At 35.7% G+C, this 9,381-nt stretch overlaps 1 pseudogene; it reads right to left on the reverse strand.

Moving 5' to 3' along the window:
* Window positions 1-7,161: 7,161 nt before the first annotated feature.
* LOC121041762 (60S ribosomal protein L18a-like) lies at window positions 7,162-8,884 on the reverse strand (annotated as a pseudogene).
* Between the last annotated feature and the right edge of the window lie 497 nt (window positions 8,885-9,381).

The following is a 9,381-nucleotide window of genomic DNA, read 5'->3' on the forward strand; positions in this document are numbered from 1 at the left end:
TGAGGCTTTATGAAGACTATAAGCATTCTTTAAATAAAAAAAAAATGATTAACTAGCATTCATACCCAATTTGTGAGCTAGTAGCCACTTTACTCTTTTTGTTAAAGACAGCATTTATAAAACATGACCTTGTCCAAGCTATATAACATGATTATAGTGTTATTGGTAGGGACAAGTCATTATTAGTTATTGAGGAGGTAGTGTAAGGTAAGATTCTGTTTCTACACATTTTCTAGAACTTCAGATTTGATATTATATTTTGATAATGTATTAGACATTAGTTCAACATGAAATTGAGGTGGCACAAAAATGTTTTTTGGGTGAAAGTAATTTTGACACATCAAAAAAGTTTATGTAATTATATTCATAGGTATGCTCAAAGGTATGGATTTGTCTAATTATCACAGGTCTGTTCCCAAAACAAACAAACCAAAGAAACCAAAGAACTTGAGATCCTCTAAAGATACTATAATGTATGAGTCCTCTTGGACTATTATAACAAAATACCATAGACTGACTGGTTTAAACAACAGAAATCCATTGTCTTACAGTTTTGGAGGCTACAAATCCAATATCAAGGTGATGGCAAATTTGGTTTCTTGAGCTGCGACCTCTTCTGACTTTCCAAGAGCCACCTGCTCACTGTGTCTTCACATGGCCTCTTCTCTGCTCTTGTTGACAAGGAGAGACAGAGCGTTCTCTTCTTAAAAGGATACTAGACTTACTGGATTAGGACCCACCCTTATGACCTCATCTAGCCGTATTTATCTCCGTGAAGACCCCAGCTCCAAATACAGTCACATTGGGGGCTGGAGCTTCGACATAGGAACTTGGGGGAGAGTTCAGTCCATAACAGATATTTACAGGTTTTGTTCAACTAGTTTAAAATATACAAGGGAAAGAAAAGATTCTAAGGCATTGGATTTGTAATAAGTAAACTTCTAAACTATCAATGAGGAATTGTTATCAAAATAAGTGGATTAGTACAATAATCAAACCTGTTTCCCACCATTCACAGTTCATTTCAACAAGTGAGAGCTCTATATTACTCCTGGTGACAGTGTTCAATGGCATTTTCTCTTGTTCCTCAAGAAAAATTCAGTGCATTGGACAGATTTAGGCAAGAATGTGCACTTTATTTTAAAATTTATAATGTATGTAAGCCTATATCAGGGCTTTTGAAAAGTAACTTAAATCCTTGTATCAGTAAATATAGCAAGTGCCAGTTTCAATTCTTTTTTTCTTTCTCATAATTTCTTATGAACCCACAGTTTAGAACAAAGCTACTTAAAATGTAGGTTCCAGGAGCCATCTGCCACTCCCATTCTCAGGTTCTTTTGGGTCAGCACCAAAATTCAGCTGCTAGAGAATATACCCCTGTAAGACTATTCTAACAGATGGTCATTTTGATGGTTTCCCACATTATTCTGTAAAGTGAATGTATTGTGACCATCTGAGAAAGTGCCCACTGAGAAAGTGATTTTTTTCTTTCCTTTTTGTTTTTTTAATTTCTATTTACCTGAAACATCTATTCATGAAAATGACTTTATAGGGAAATTGTGACATCCCATAAGGCAATCCCATCACATTATCTGTAGTGTAGCCACACTACAAGCAGAAGGATATATGTTGCCTAATAGAGTTTCTGATGTAGAAGAGATTGTATTAATATATTATATGTCTATTTTCAGGATAATGTTCTTTCATTCATGACTATAATATAATGTTAGTCTTGAAAATAGGTATCCCCTTTCTTCATACAGATTATAGTATTTTTTAGGTTAAGTGTGTACGTTTTCTATGCTGACTGGAGCTAAAGTGGTTTAATGTGTCTGTGTGTTTTTGTGTGTTTGGATGCATAATTCATCTTTGAATTCTTGTTCTTGTTTGCCTGGATCATGTTAAATATGAATATATACCAGTGGCTACGGTTTAGTTCTGGACATAAACATTTTCTTTAAGTATTCTAAAATTCTTTAAGTATTCTTTAAGTATTCTAAAAAGTGCATTAATTTTAATGCACTGTTTTATTCCTTCTTTCAGAATTAATATGAAATCATAATATTAAATGCCATGAAGTTGAAATACATGCTATGATGAGCAAATTGTAATGAGGGAACAGACAGTGGTCAGTGAGGTTAGGAAAGGCTTTCTTGGACAAAAGTGTTTTTCCTGATACCTGAACTAAGAGGAGTAATTAATTAAGCAAGAATATGGTAAGCAGAACCCAGAATTTGTAGCAAATGCTCAGCCACTATTAAGTCTTTGGAGCTTTTTCTAAATAATTGGAAAAGACAATGTGAAAATATGAGCAGGGAATTACTTCATCTTATTTACATATTTAAGTAAACACTTTGATTGCTCAGAGATGAACAAAGGGTATCAAGAATGGATGCAGGGAGACCATTTAGAAAGCCATTATGTCTATCTGGGTGGTAGACGATAGAAATTAATCCAGAGAGTTGGAGAGGTTGAGGGGGAGAAATCATTGGTTTTTAGGAATATTTAGGAGATGAAATTGATAACACATGGTGATTGATGGGATAGAGGAAGTGAAGAAGAAGCTGATATTAAGGGTGATTCTATTCTGAGTATAATCCCTCATTAAATTTGGGCATAGAGATCATAGATTTAATTTTCAGTGCTTGGGGTCTGAGATACTTATAAGACAGCTAAGTGTTGGATATCAAATTAAAGGTTGAATGGAACTAGAGCACAGACAGAAATAGTCTAGACTGTGTAAGTATAATCTATAAAGATTTGTGAGTGAGATCTCCTACAAAGATAATATAAATAGCTAAAAAAAATGTTATAAAAGTAGTTCAGTTTACACAGAAGAGAGATTATACTTGTTTTTCACAGTTCCAGTGTAAATTAGTATCGGTAGGTATAAATTACAGGTAAATTAATCTCACATAAACATAAAAAAAAAGATGTTTTAAACCTTCATGGCTCTAGGAGTAAGAAATTCGCTTTGGAGGTGGTAATTCCTCATTGACATATGTGATAGATCAAAGCCTAGAGAACTAGAAAGTTTTAGACATTTAAGAGTCTTTTTTAAACCTGAGTTGTAAAATCAAAAGACATAAAATATTTCTACTTTATTGTTTGTAACTTGTTACAATGAACATGGATTCTTTAATTATTGAAAAGAATACTCTTGATGATTAAAAGAATATGAAAATGAGTGGAAGATATGAGAAATTTTTAAATGATAATATGCCATCCATAGTTAAAAAGCTAACATTACCATGCTTTAAAAAATCCCTATTTAAAACAGACATTTGATGTTTCCATGAATCCTAAGGTTGGTCATCATACTTAGAGAAATGGAGAAATTATTCCATGTTGCACTTAAACTTTATGGAGCATTTTGCAGTATCATTAACTAGTTTCACATTTTATGTCCATCATAGTAATTGTCCTCCCACAAAGATATGGTTAAAAAAATAGAGCAATGGGAATAAGTCTGTAGATAAGTTTTAAAAGCCACTGTAGGCATCACTTAACCCAACAAATTGGGTATTTGGTTCTTCCCCTATGAATTATTCATGACCAGAGGAGTGCTGAATCATTTACTGCATTTACCAGTGGGGTGCTTGCAAAATGCTGCCTGGGGAATCATTGTACATTTGTGACCAGAGGAGTAAATATGTGAGAGGCTTATTTTTTTTTAATTTTGTCTGCCCATGCATAACTGTTTTAATGTCTAAAGAATGCTAGAGACAGAAGATGCAGAGGTTCTATTCAACTTCATACCTCCTCAGCTATTTTGAATGTTATGACTACAGAATAACACATCACATTGTAAGCAGTAGAAAGACTACAATTATTGGGTTACACTCTAAAACACTTTAAAACTTGGTTCTTGCGAATCCATACGTTTAAACAGCTGTTTTAAAATCTTGCTTATTTTTGGGATATCTTTAAACAGCTGTTTTAAAATCTTAGTTATTTTGGGGGCACCTGGGTGGCTCAGTAGGTTAAGCATCTAATTCTTGATTTGGGCTCAGGTCATGATCTCACAGTTGTGAGACTGAGCCCCATATTGTGCTCAGCTCTGACAGCCTGGAGCCTGCTTAGGATTCTCTCTATCCCTCCCTCTTCCCCTCTCTCAAAATAAATAAACATTAAAAAAGAAAAAGAAAATCTTGGTTATTTTCAAAGAGAAAGGATGAGCAAAACTCATGAGAAATGGTGGGGCAGATAGTAGGGTGTCCTATAACATTTTCCATACCTGCTTTCTTTTGTAGGATACAACATTTACTGAGAATACTTATTTCAAACTTTGTGCTAGGGCAGTACTGTCCAATAAAATTGTAATGGGAAATGGAAATGTGAATCACATATGTAATTTAAAAATTTTTTATAGCCAGACTACTATACTATATACACTATAAAAATATTTCAATGTTTTATTTTAGCAAATATATAAAACTATTACTATTTCAACATCTAACCAATATAAAAATTAATGAGATATTTTACCTTTTTTGTACTAGGACCTAAATACCTGCTTTGTATTTTAAACTTACAGCACATCTCAGTTCAGAGTACTGACACATTTCAAGAGCTCAATAACTATACATGACTAGTGGCTGTTAAATTACATGCAGAATTCTAGGTTCTCAAACATGACCTATTCATAATTTCTGGTTATCCCAATAGATATGTGGAAGTTGAGAGACAAGAGTAAGCGACTTGGGTTTGAATTCTAATAATACACCAAAACCAAAAGGAGCGGTAGGTTAATAGCTAAGAATGTAAAACCCATCATTAGGTACATATGAAATCAATAAATGATTTTTTTGTGTGTGTGAATAAGGCAGAGTGTAATGATAGATAATAACTGACAAATTTTTCAGCTTTGCAGGTAAATTCTAAGTTTGAAATTAGAGTTAGTCATATTGATAGTGAAAGAAGCAAGCAGAACTCTTAATCACCCATGGTAGATTTCGGGTCAGAATGGTATGTAGATCTAAGGGAAATTAGTTAGAAGAAAAAAGTCTCAAAAATTAACCAAAAAATATCCTTAGGAGTTTGGATCACACCTTCATTTAATTATCTCCAGTTCCCAGGAGAAACTAGAGAAAATTGGTCCACCTTTGAGAGCTTATTAAAAACTAATTCAGACAAGTTAAATGAGTCAGTTATAATATTGCCTGAGGATTCCAGAAGAAAAATGAAATTAAAAAAATGTTGATTTTTCCTATCTTTTAGTTTTAAATGCCACTCAAAATCACCTAATTTTTGTAAAAGAAAATTCTACATATCACAATAAGACTGCCCAGAAAAAACAAGTTTTTTGTTTGTTTGTTTGTTTGCTTTCCTGGTATATCTTATGTAAGTATTTCTTATGGCATTTCTTTGCCATCTTATGCTAGTGGTTCTGATTATTCTCCTTATGTCTATGATCAGCAGCAGGAAAAAGTCAAACCTTAAAATAAGGTCTTACCAAATATAGAGTTTTCTCAAGGATATAATCAGGTAACTTCTCTCTTTGGAAATATGATTTAATGTTTCATAATATAGACAAAGAGTACAATCTTATTTGTAGCAAGTAATCTATGAGTATTTTCTGTCCTACTAAATTACCTCTAACAGCCAGATGTTCTGGAAGAACAATTAGGTATAATGAGTGATTCTTTAAAATTTTACCAAGAGAGAACACTGAATTTCTTTTCAGGGCTAAATAAAGCTTGACTGTAACCAAATATTTACTAGGGTCACGAGATTTATCCAGTTACTTTTAAATTAAGAATCTTATACATAGAGGGGCACCTGGGTGGCTCAGTTGGTTAAGCATTAGACTTCAGCTCAGGTCATGATCTCGCGGTCCATGAGTTCAAGCCCTGTGTAGGGCTGTGTGCTGACAGTTCAGAGCCTGGAGCCTACTTTGGATTCTGTGTCTCTCTCTCTGTGCACTTCCCCTGTTTGCGCTGTGTCTCTCTCTCTCTCAAAAATAAATAAACATCAAAAAAATTTTTAAAGAAGAATCTCATACATAAAAAAGCACAAGAATTATATACCATTCTTTTAACAATGTAGCTTCTTATATCTTTTGAATCTGTTTTAAATTCCATCAGTAGTTACCACCAATTTGTTCAGCTCTTTTCCAGAAACTGTAGTAGATGTGTGTGGCTTTTTCTACATATGTGGCTTCTGTGGGCATAAACAAGTCTATTTGACATCTTCTTCAGAAGGTAATGTCTATCTGTAGCATATGAGCATTCTGTAAAAATAAATCTTACTGCAGTTTAATGAAATTGTTATACAATAATGTAAGTTTTCTGAACTATAATATGAACATTAAAGGGGCTTTCTTTTTATTCCTTCTTTTTATAGTATACTAGAAATCTTATTTGGCCTGAGAAAATAGGATAACTAATATTTAGTAATCTTTTTAAAGTTTATCTCCTGTTATCATGTAACACCTTTCCTGGCCACTAGGGTCTTGGAACTTTTCTCTAGTTTCTTCCCTCCATACCACTGCCCAACTTCAAGGACACATTTCTAGATCATTGTATGCTTAAGAATCTTGTATAATTGTTTGGTTTCCAAAATCTTAAAACCCTTTATCTGAAACCCTCTATCTTTCGAAACTTCAAATTCCTTCAGTGGCACTGCTACTGAGCCTAGCTGCTGTCCCCCACCCCACCCCACCCTTACATCTCCACCTGCCTCCTCCATTCCCTACCTCCAGTGACCTAGAAATTGAGCTCCTTTAATGGGTCATTCTGTAGCCGGCTTTGTTTTCCTGTTTATGTGGCCTGGACACATTGATCGCTCATTTCAATTGTGCTCACTTAAGACTTTTTATTCTTTTGTTCCTCTTAACTTTTCACCACAGAAAACTTGCCATTGATTACAGAGATTGGTCCAAGAATTTTATTTGTCTCCTTGTCATCTCAGATGCTTAGAACTTCTACAGAAACATGACAGCTATACTGATTAGGTCCTTTAGGGTTATGAGTGTAGAATCTTCTGCCTTAACTGCATTCTCTCTCTCTCTCTCTCTCTCTCGCTCTCGTTCTTGTTCTCGCTCTCTTTGTTTTGTTTTGTTTAGGTTTTTTTGTGTTTGTTTGTTTTTTTGGCTTTTTGGGTTTTTGGTTTTCCCAAGGCATTTCTTTAGGCAGACCTAGGGACAGGGAAGCTCTGTATCTAAAAGAAGCTTTTGGGCCTCTTGATGGTAAAACATGGCTTCTGTTGGCCATGCAAGACCCAGCGGGTCAGTGGGAACTTGATCCTAGAGTCGTGGAGTTGGTTGGCTGCTGGTGGGCACTGGCTGGCTGCAGTCTCCTCCACCTTTATGATCTGGATCGGGTGGGCCCAGGTGCGATGCCAGGTGTCCATGTCTCAGTAGCACTGGGTAACAGCACCTGCAGTGGTCAGGTCAAGTACTCTTGGTACATGTTGTGAGTGCCATGGGGGAATCATGGCACAGACAGGTGCTGAAGTTCTTGATCCATGTGGGGTATTTCTTAAACACCTGTCCGTAGGAGACAATTACTCTTGAAGATATATTCATCTTCTTCAGCTGAGACACAAAGTACCAGAAGTGGGCCTTGGTGACAACATGATTAGGTACAATGATTTGCACGTGATAGAGGTGCGGAGTATGGCATTTGGGGTAGGCAGGCAGTGCTCTATCACCTTGTACTCTCCCAGTGTGCCTGAGGCCTTTGGGCGCACTTTCCGCTCTCACTGACACCCACAAAAAGAAGTGTTAGCTGCATAATTATTAATGTCTGATACCTTTTTCTTTCCTGTTGGCTCCAGGTCCCTTTTTTGTTGTGGCTGCCCCAGTGTTACCAAGCTACTATCCTTTAACTTCAACAGATGTCTTGGATTATTTCCTCAGTGAGAAAACAAGTCAACAGTGATGAAATTTCTTACCTGCCCCTCTTGACCCTCTATCACAGATTCTTCATATTCAGTGATACCAGGATTTATCTCACTTTCTCCTCCAATTTCAGAGAATGAAATACCTTTTCCTTTTTAGGGTTAGTTCAACGATTTTCTTGCTATCTCTCCTTTCTATGTACTTTAAGAACTTAATTCATCAGATTTCCCCTCTCTTTCTTGGATCTGCAAACACTTCCTTCCCACAGAGCCTTTCTTAAAGCAAACTAAATGTTTACTTCTCCCTGTCATAAGTAATTTCTCCTGCAACCCTATATTTTCCTCAAGTTAAATTCCCATCTCTGTCCTATTCACATTCATACTTTAAAAATGATTGATTTCCCCATCTCCTGCTCATCAATTTGCCCAATGTAATCTGTCTTCTATTTTACCCATTTTTCTCAAATACTCTTTGGAGTATTGACTATCGTACTCTCTATTTGATAAATTAAGTTTTTATTTTTTTGTCTCACTTCATCATGGTCACAAAGTGACATTGTTGGATCTTCGTGTTTTGTCCGAGATAATTTATATTCAACAAGAGGACATTATACCCTTAACTGTGGGTGCCAGGCCAGCTCTAACAACACCCAGGCCTTGCTGTTAGACTCAGTACATTTGTGGCTATTAAGGGATTGATTTTCTCCTTCTCAACAATGATGATGGTGATGTCAATAATAAATGATAAATGCATTTGGTGCGTATGTTCATTCTGTTTTAAATTATTAATATATATTAAATCCTTCAATCCTCTCAATACTACTGGATAGGTACTATGATTTTCTCCGTTTTGAAGATGAGAAAATTAAGACCCCAGAAGGGAAAATAACTTGAGCACAACAAAGCTGGTAATATTTAGAACAGATATGTCAGCTATTTCGTACACACCATTGCGTAGCTTCGCAGTTGTATTTGTTTCAGGGCTTGGCCTCTTATTTTGCATTAGCTTTCCTTGTGATTGATTCTCACTGGCACAACTCATCGTGTTTTATCTTCCATTCATGCTGAGTCTTTCTTGCCTCCTGCCTCAAGACATCTCTGTTGCCACTGACACCCACTTGGTATCTCTAGATGAGCAATGTAGGAAAGGCAGAAGAGTTAAAAGTTTTTAGAGCAAATTTTTAACTAATGTTGTTGAGAGGTGGTGACTATTCTCCCTTTTGTCTTATCCATGGACTATCCTGAAATGCAACAGTTAGGATGGTCTCTTAGAAGACATTCCAGCAGTCCAACAATCAAGTGTGCTTGACTTAAAATTGAATGTTTGCTCTCCCTGTATCTATGTCTCACTCAAATTTCTACTCACTTCTGCTTCTCTGGAATTGTATTCCCTAATAAACTGGTAGTATACAAACTTTTATGCCAGGTTTTGCTTTTTGGAGAACCCAGGTAATCTAAATCCAAACTGTGAAAACTCCACCTGGATGGTTTACAGTCTCTCCTTACTTATCCAGTAGAGCATAGAGGTTGACAACACTG

Source organism: Herpailurus yagouaroundi, unplaced genomic scaffold, assembly GCF_014898765.1.
Source record: "Herpailurus yagouaroundi ecotype Mexico unplaced genomic scaffold, PumYag 29, whole genome shotgun sequence".
Lineage (NCBI taxonomy): Eukaryota > Metazoa > Chordata > Mammalia > Carnivora > Felidae > Herpailurus > Herpailurus yagouaroundi.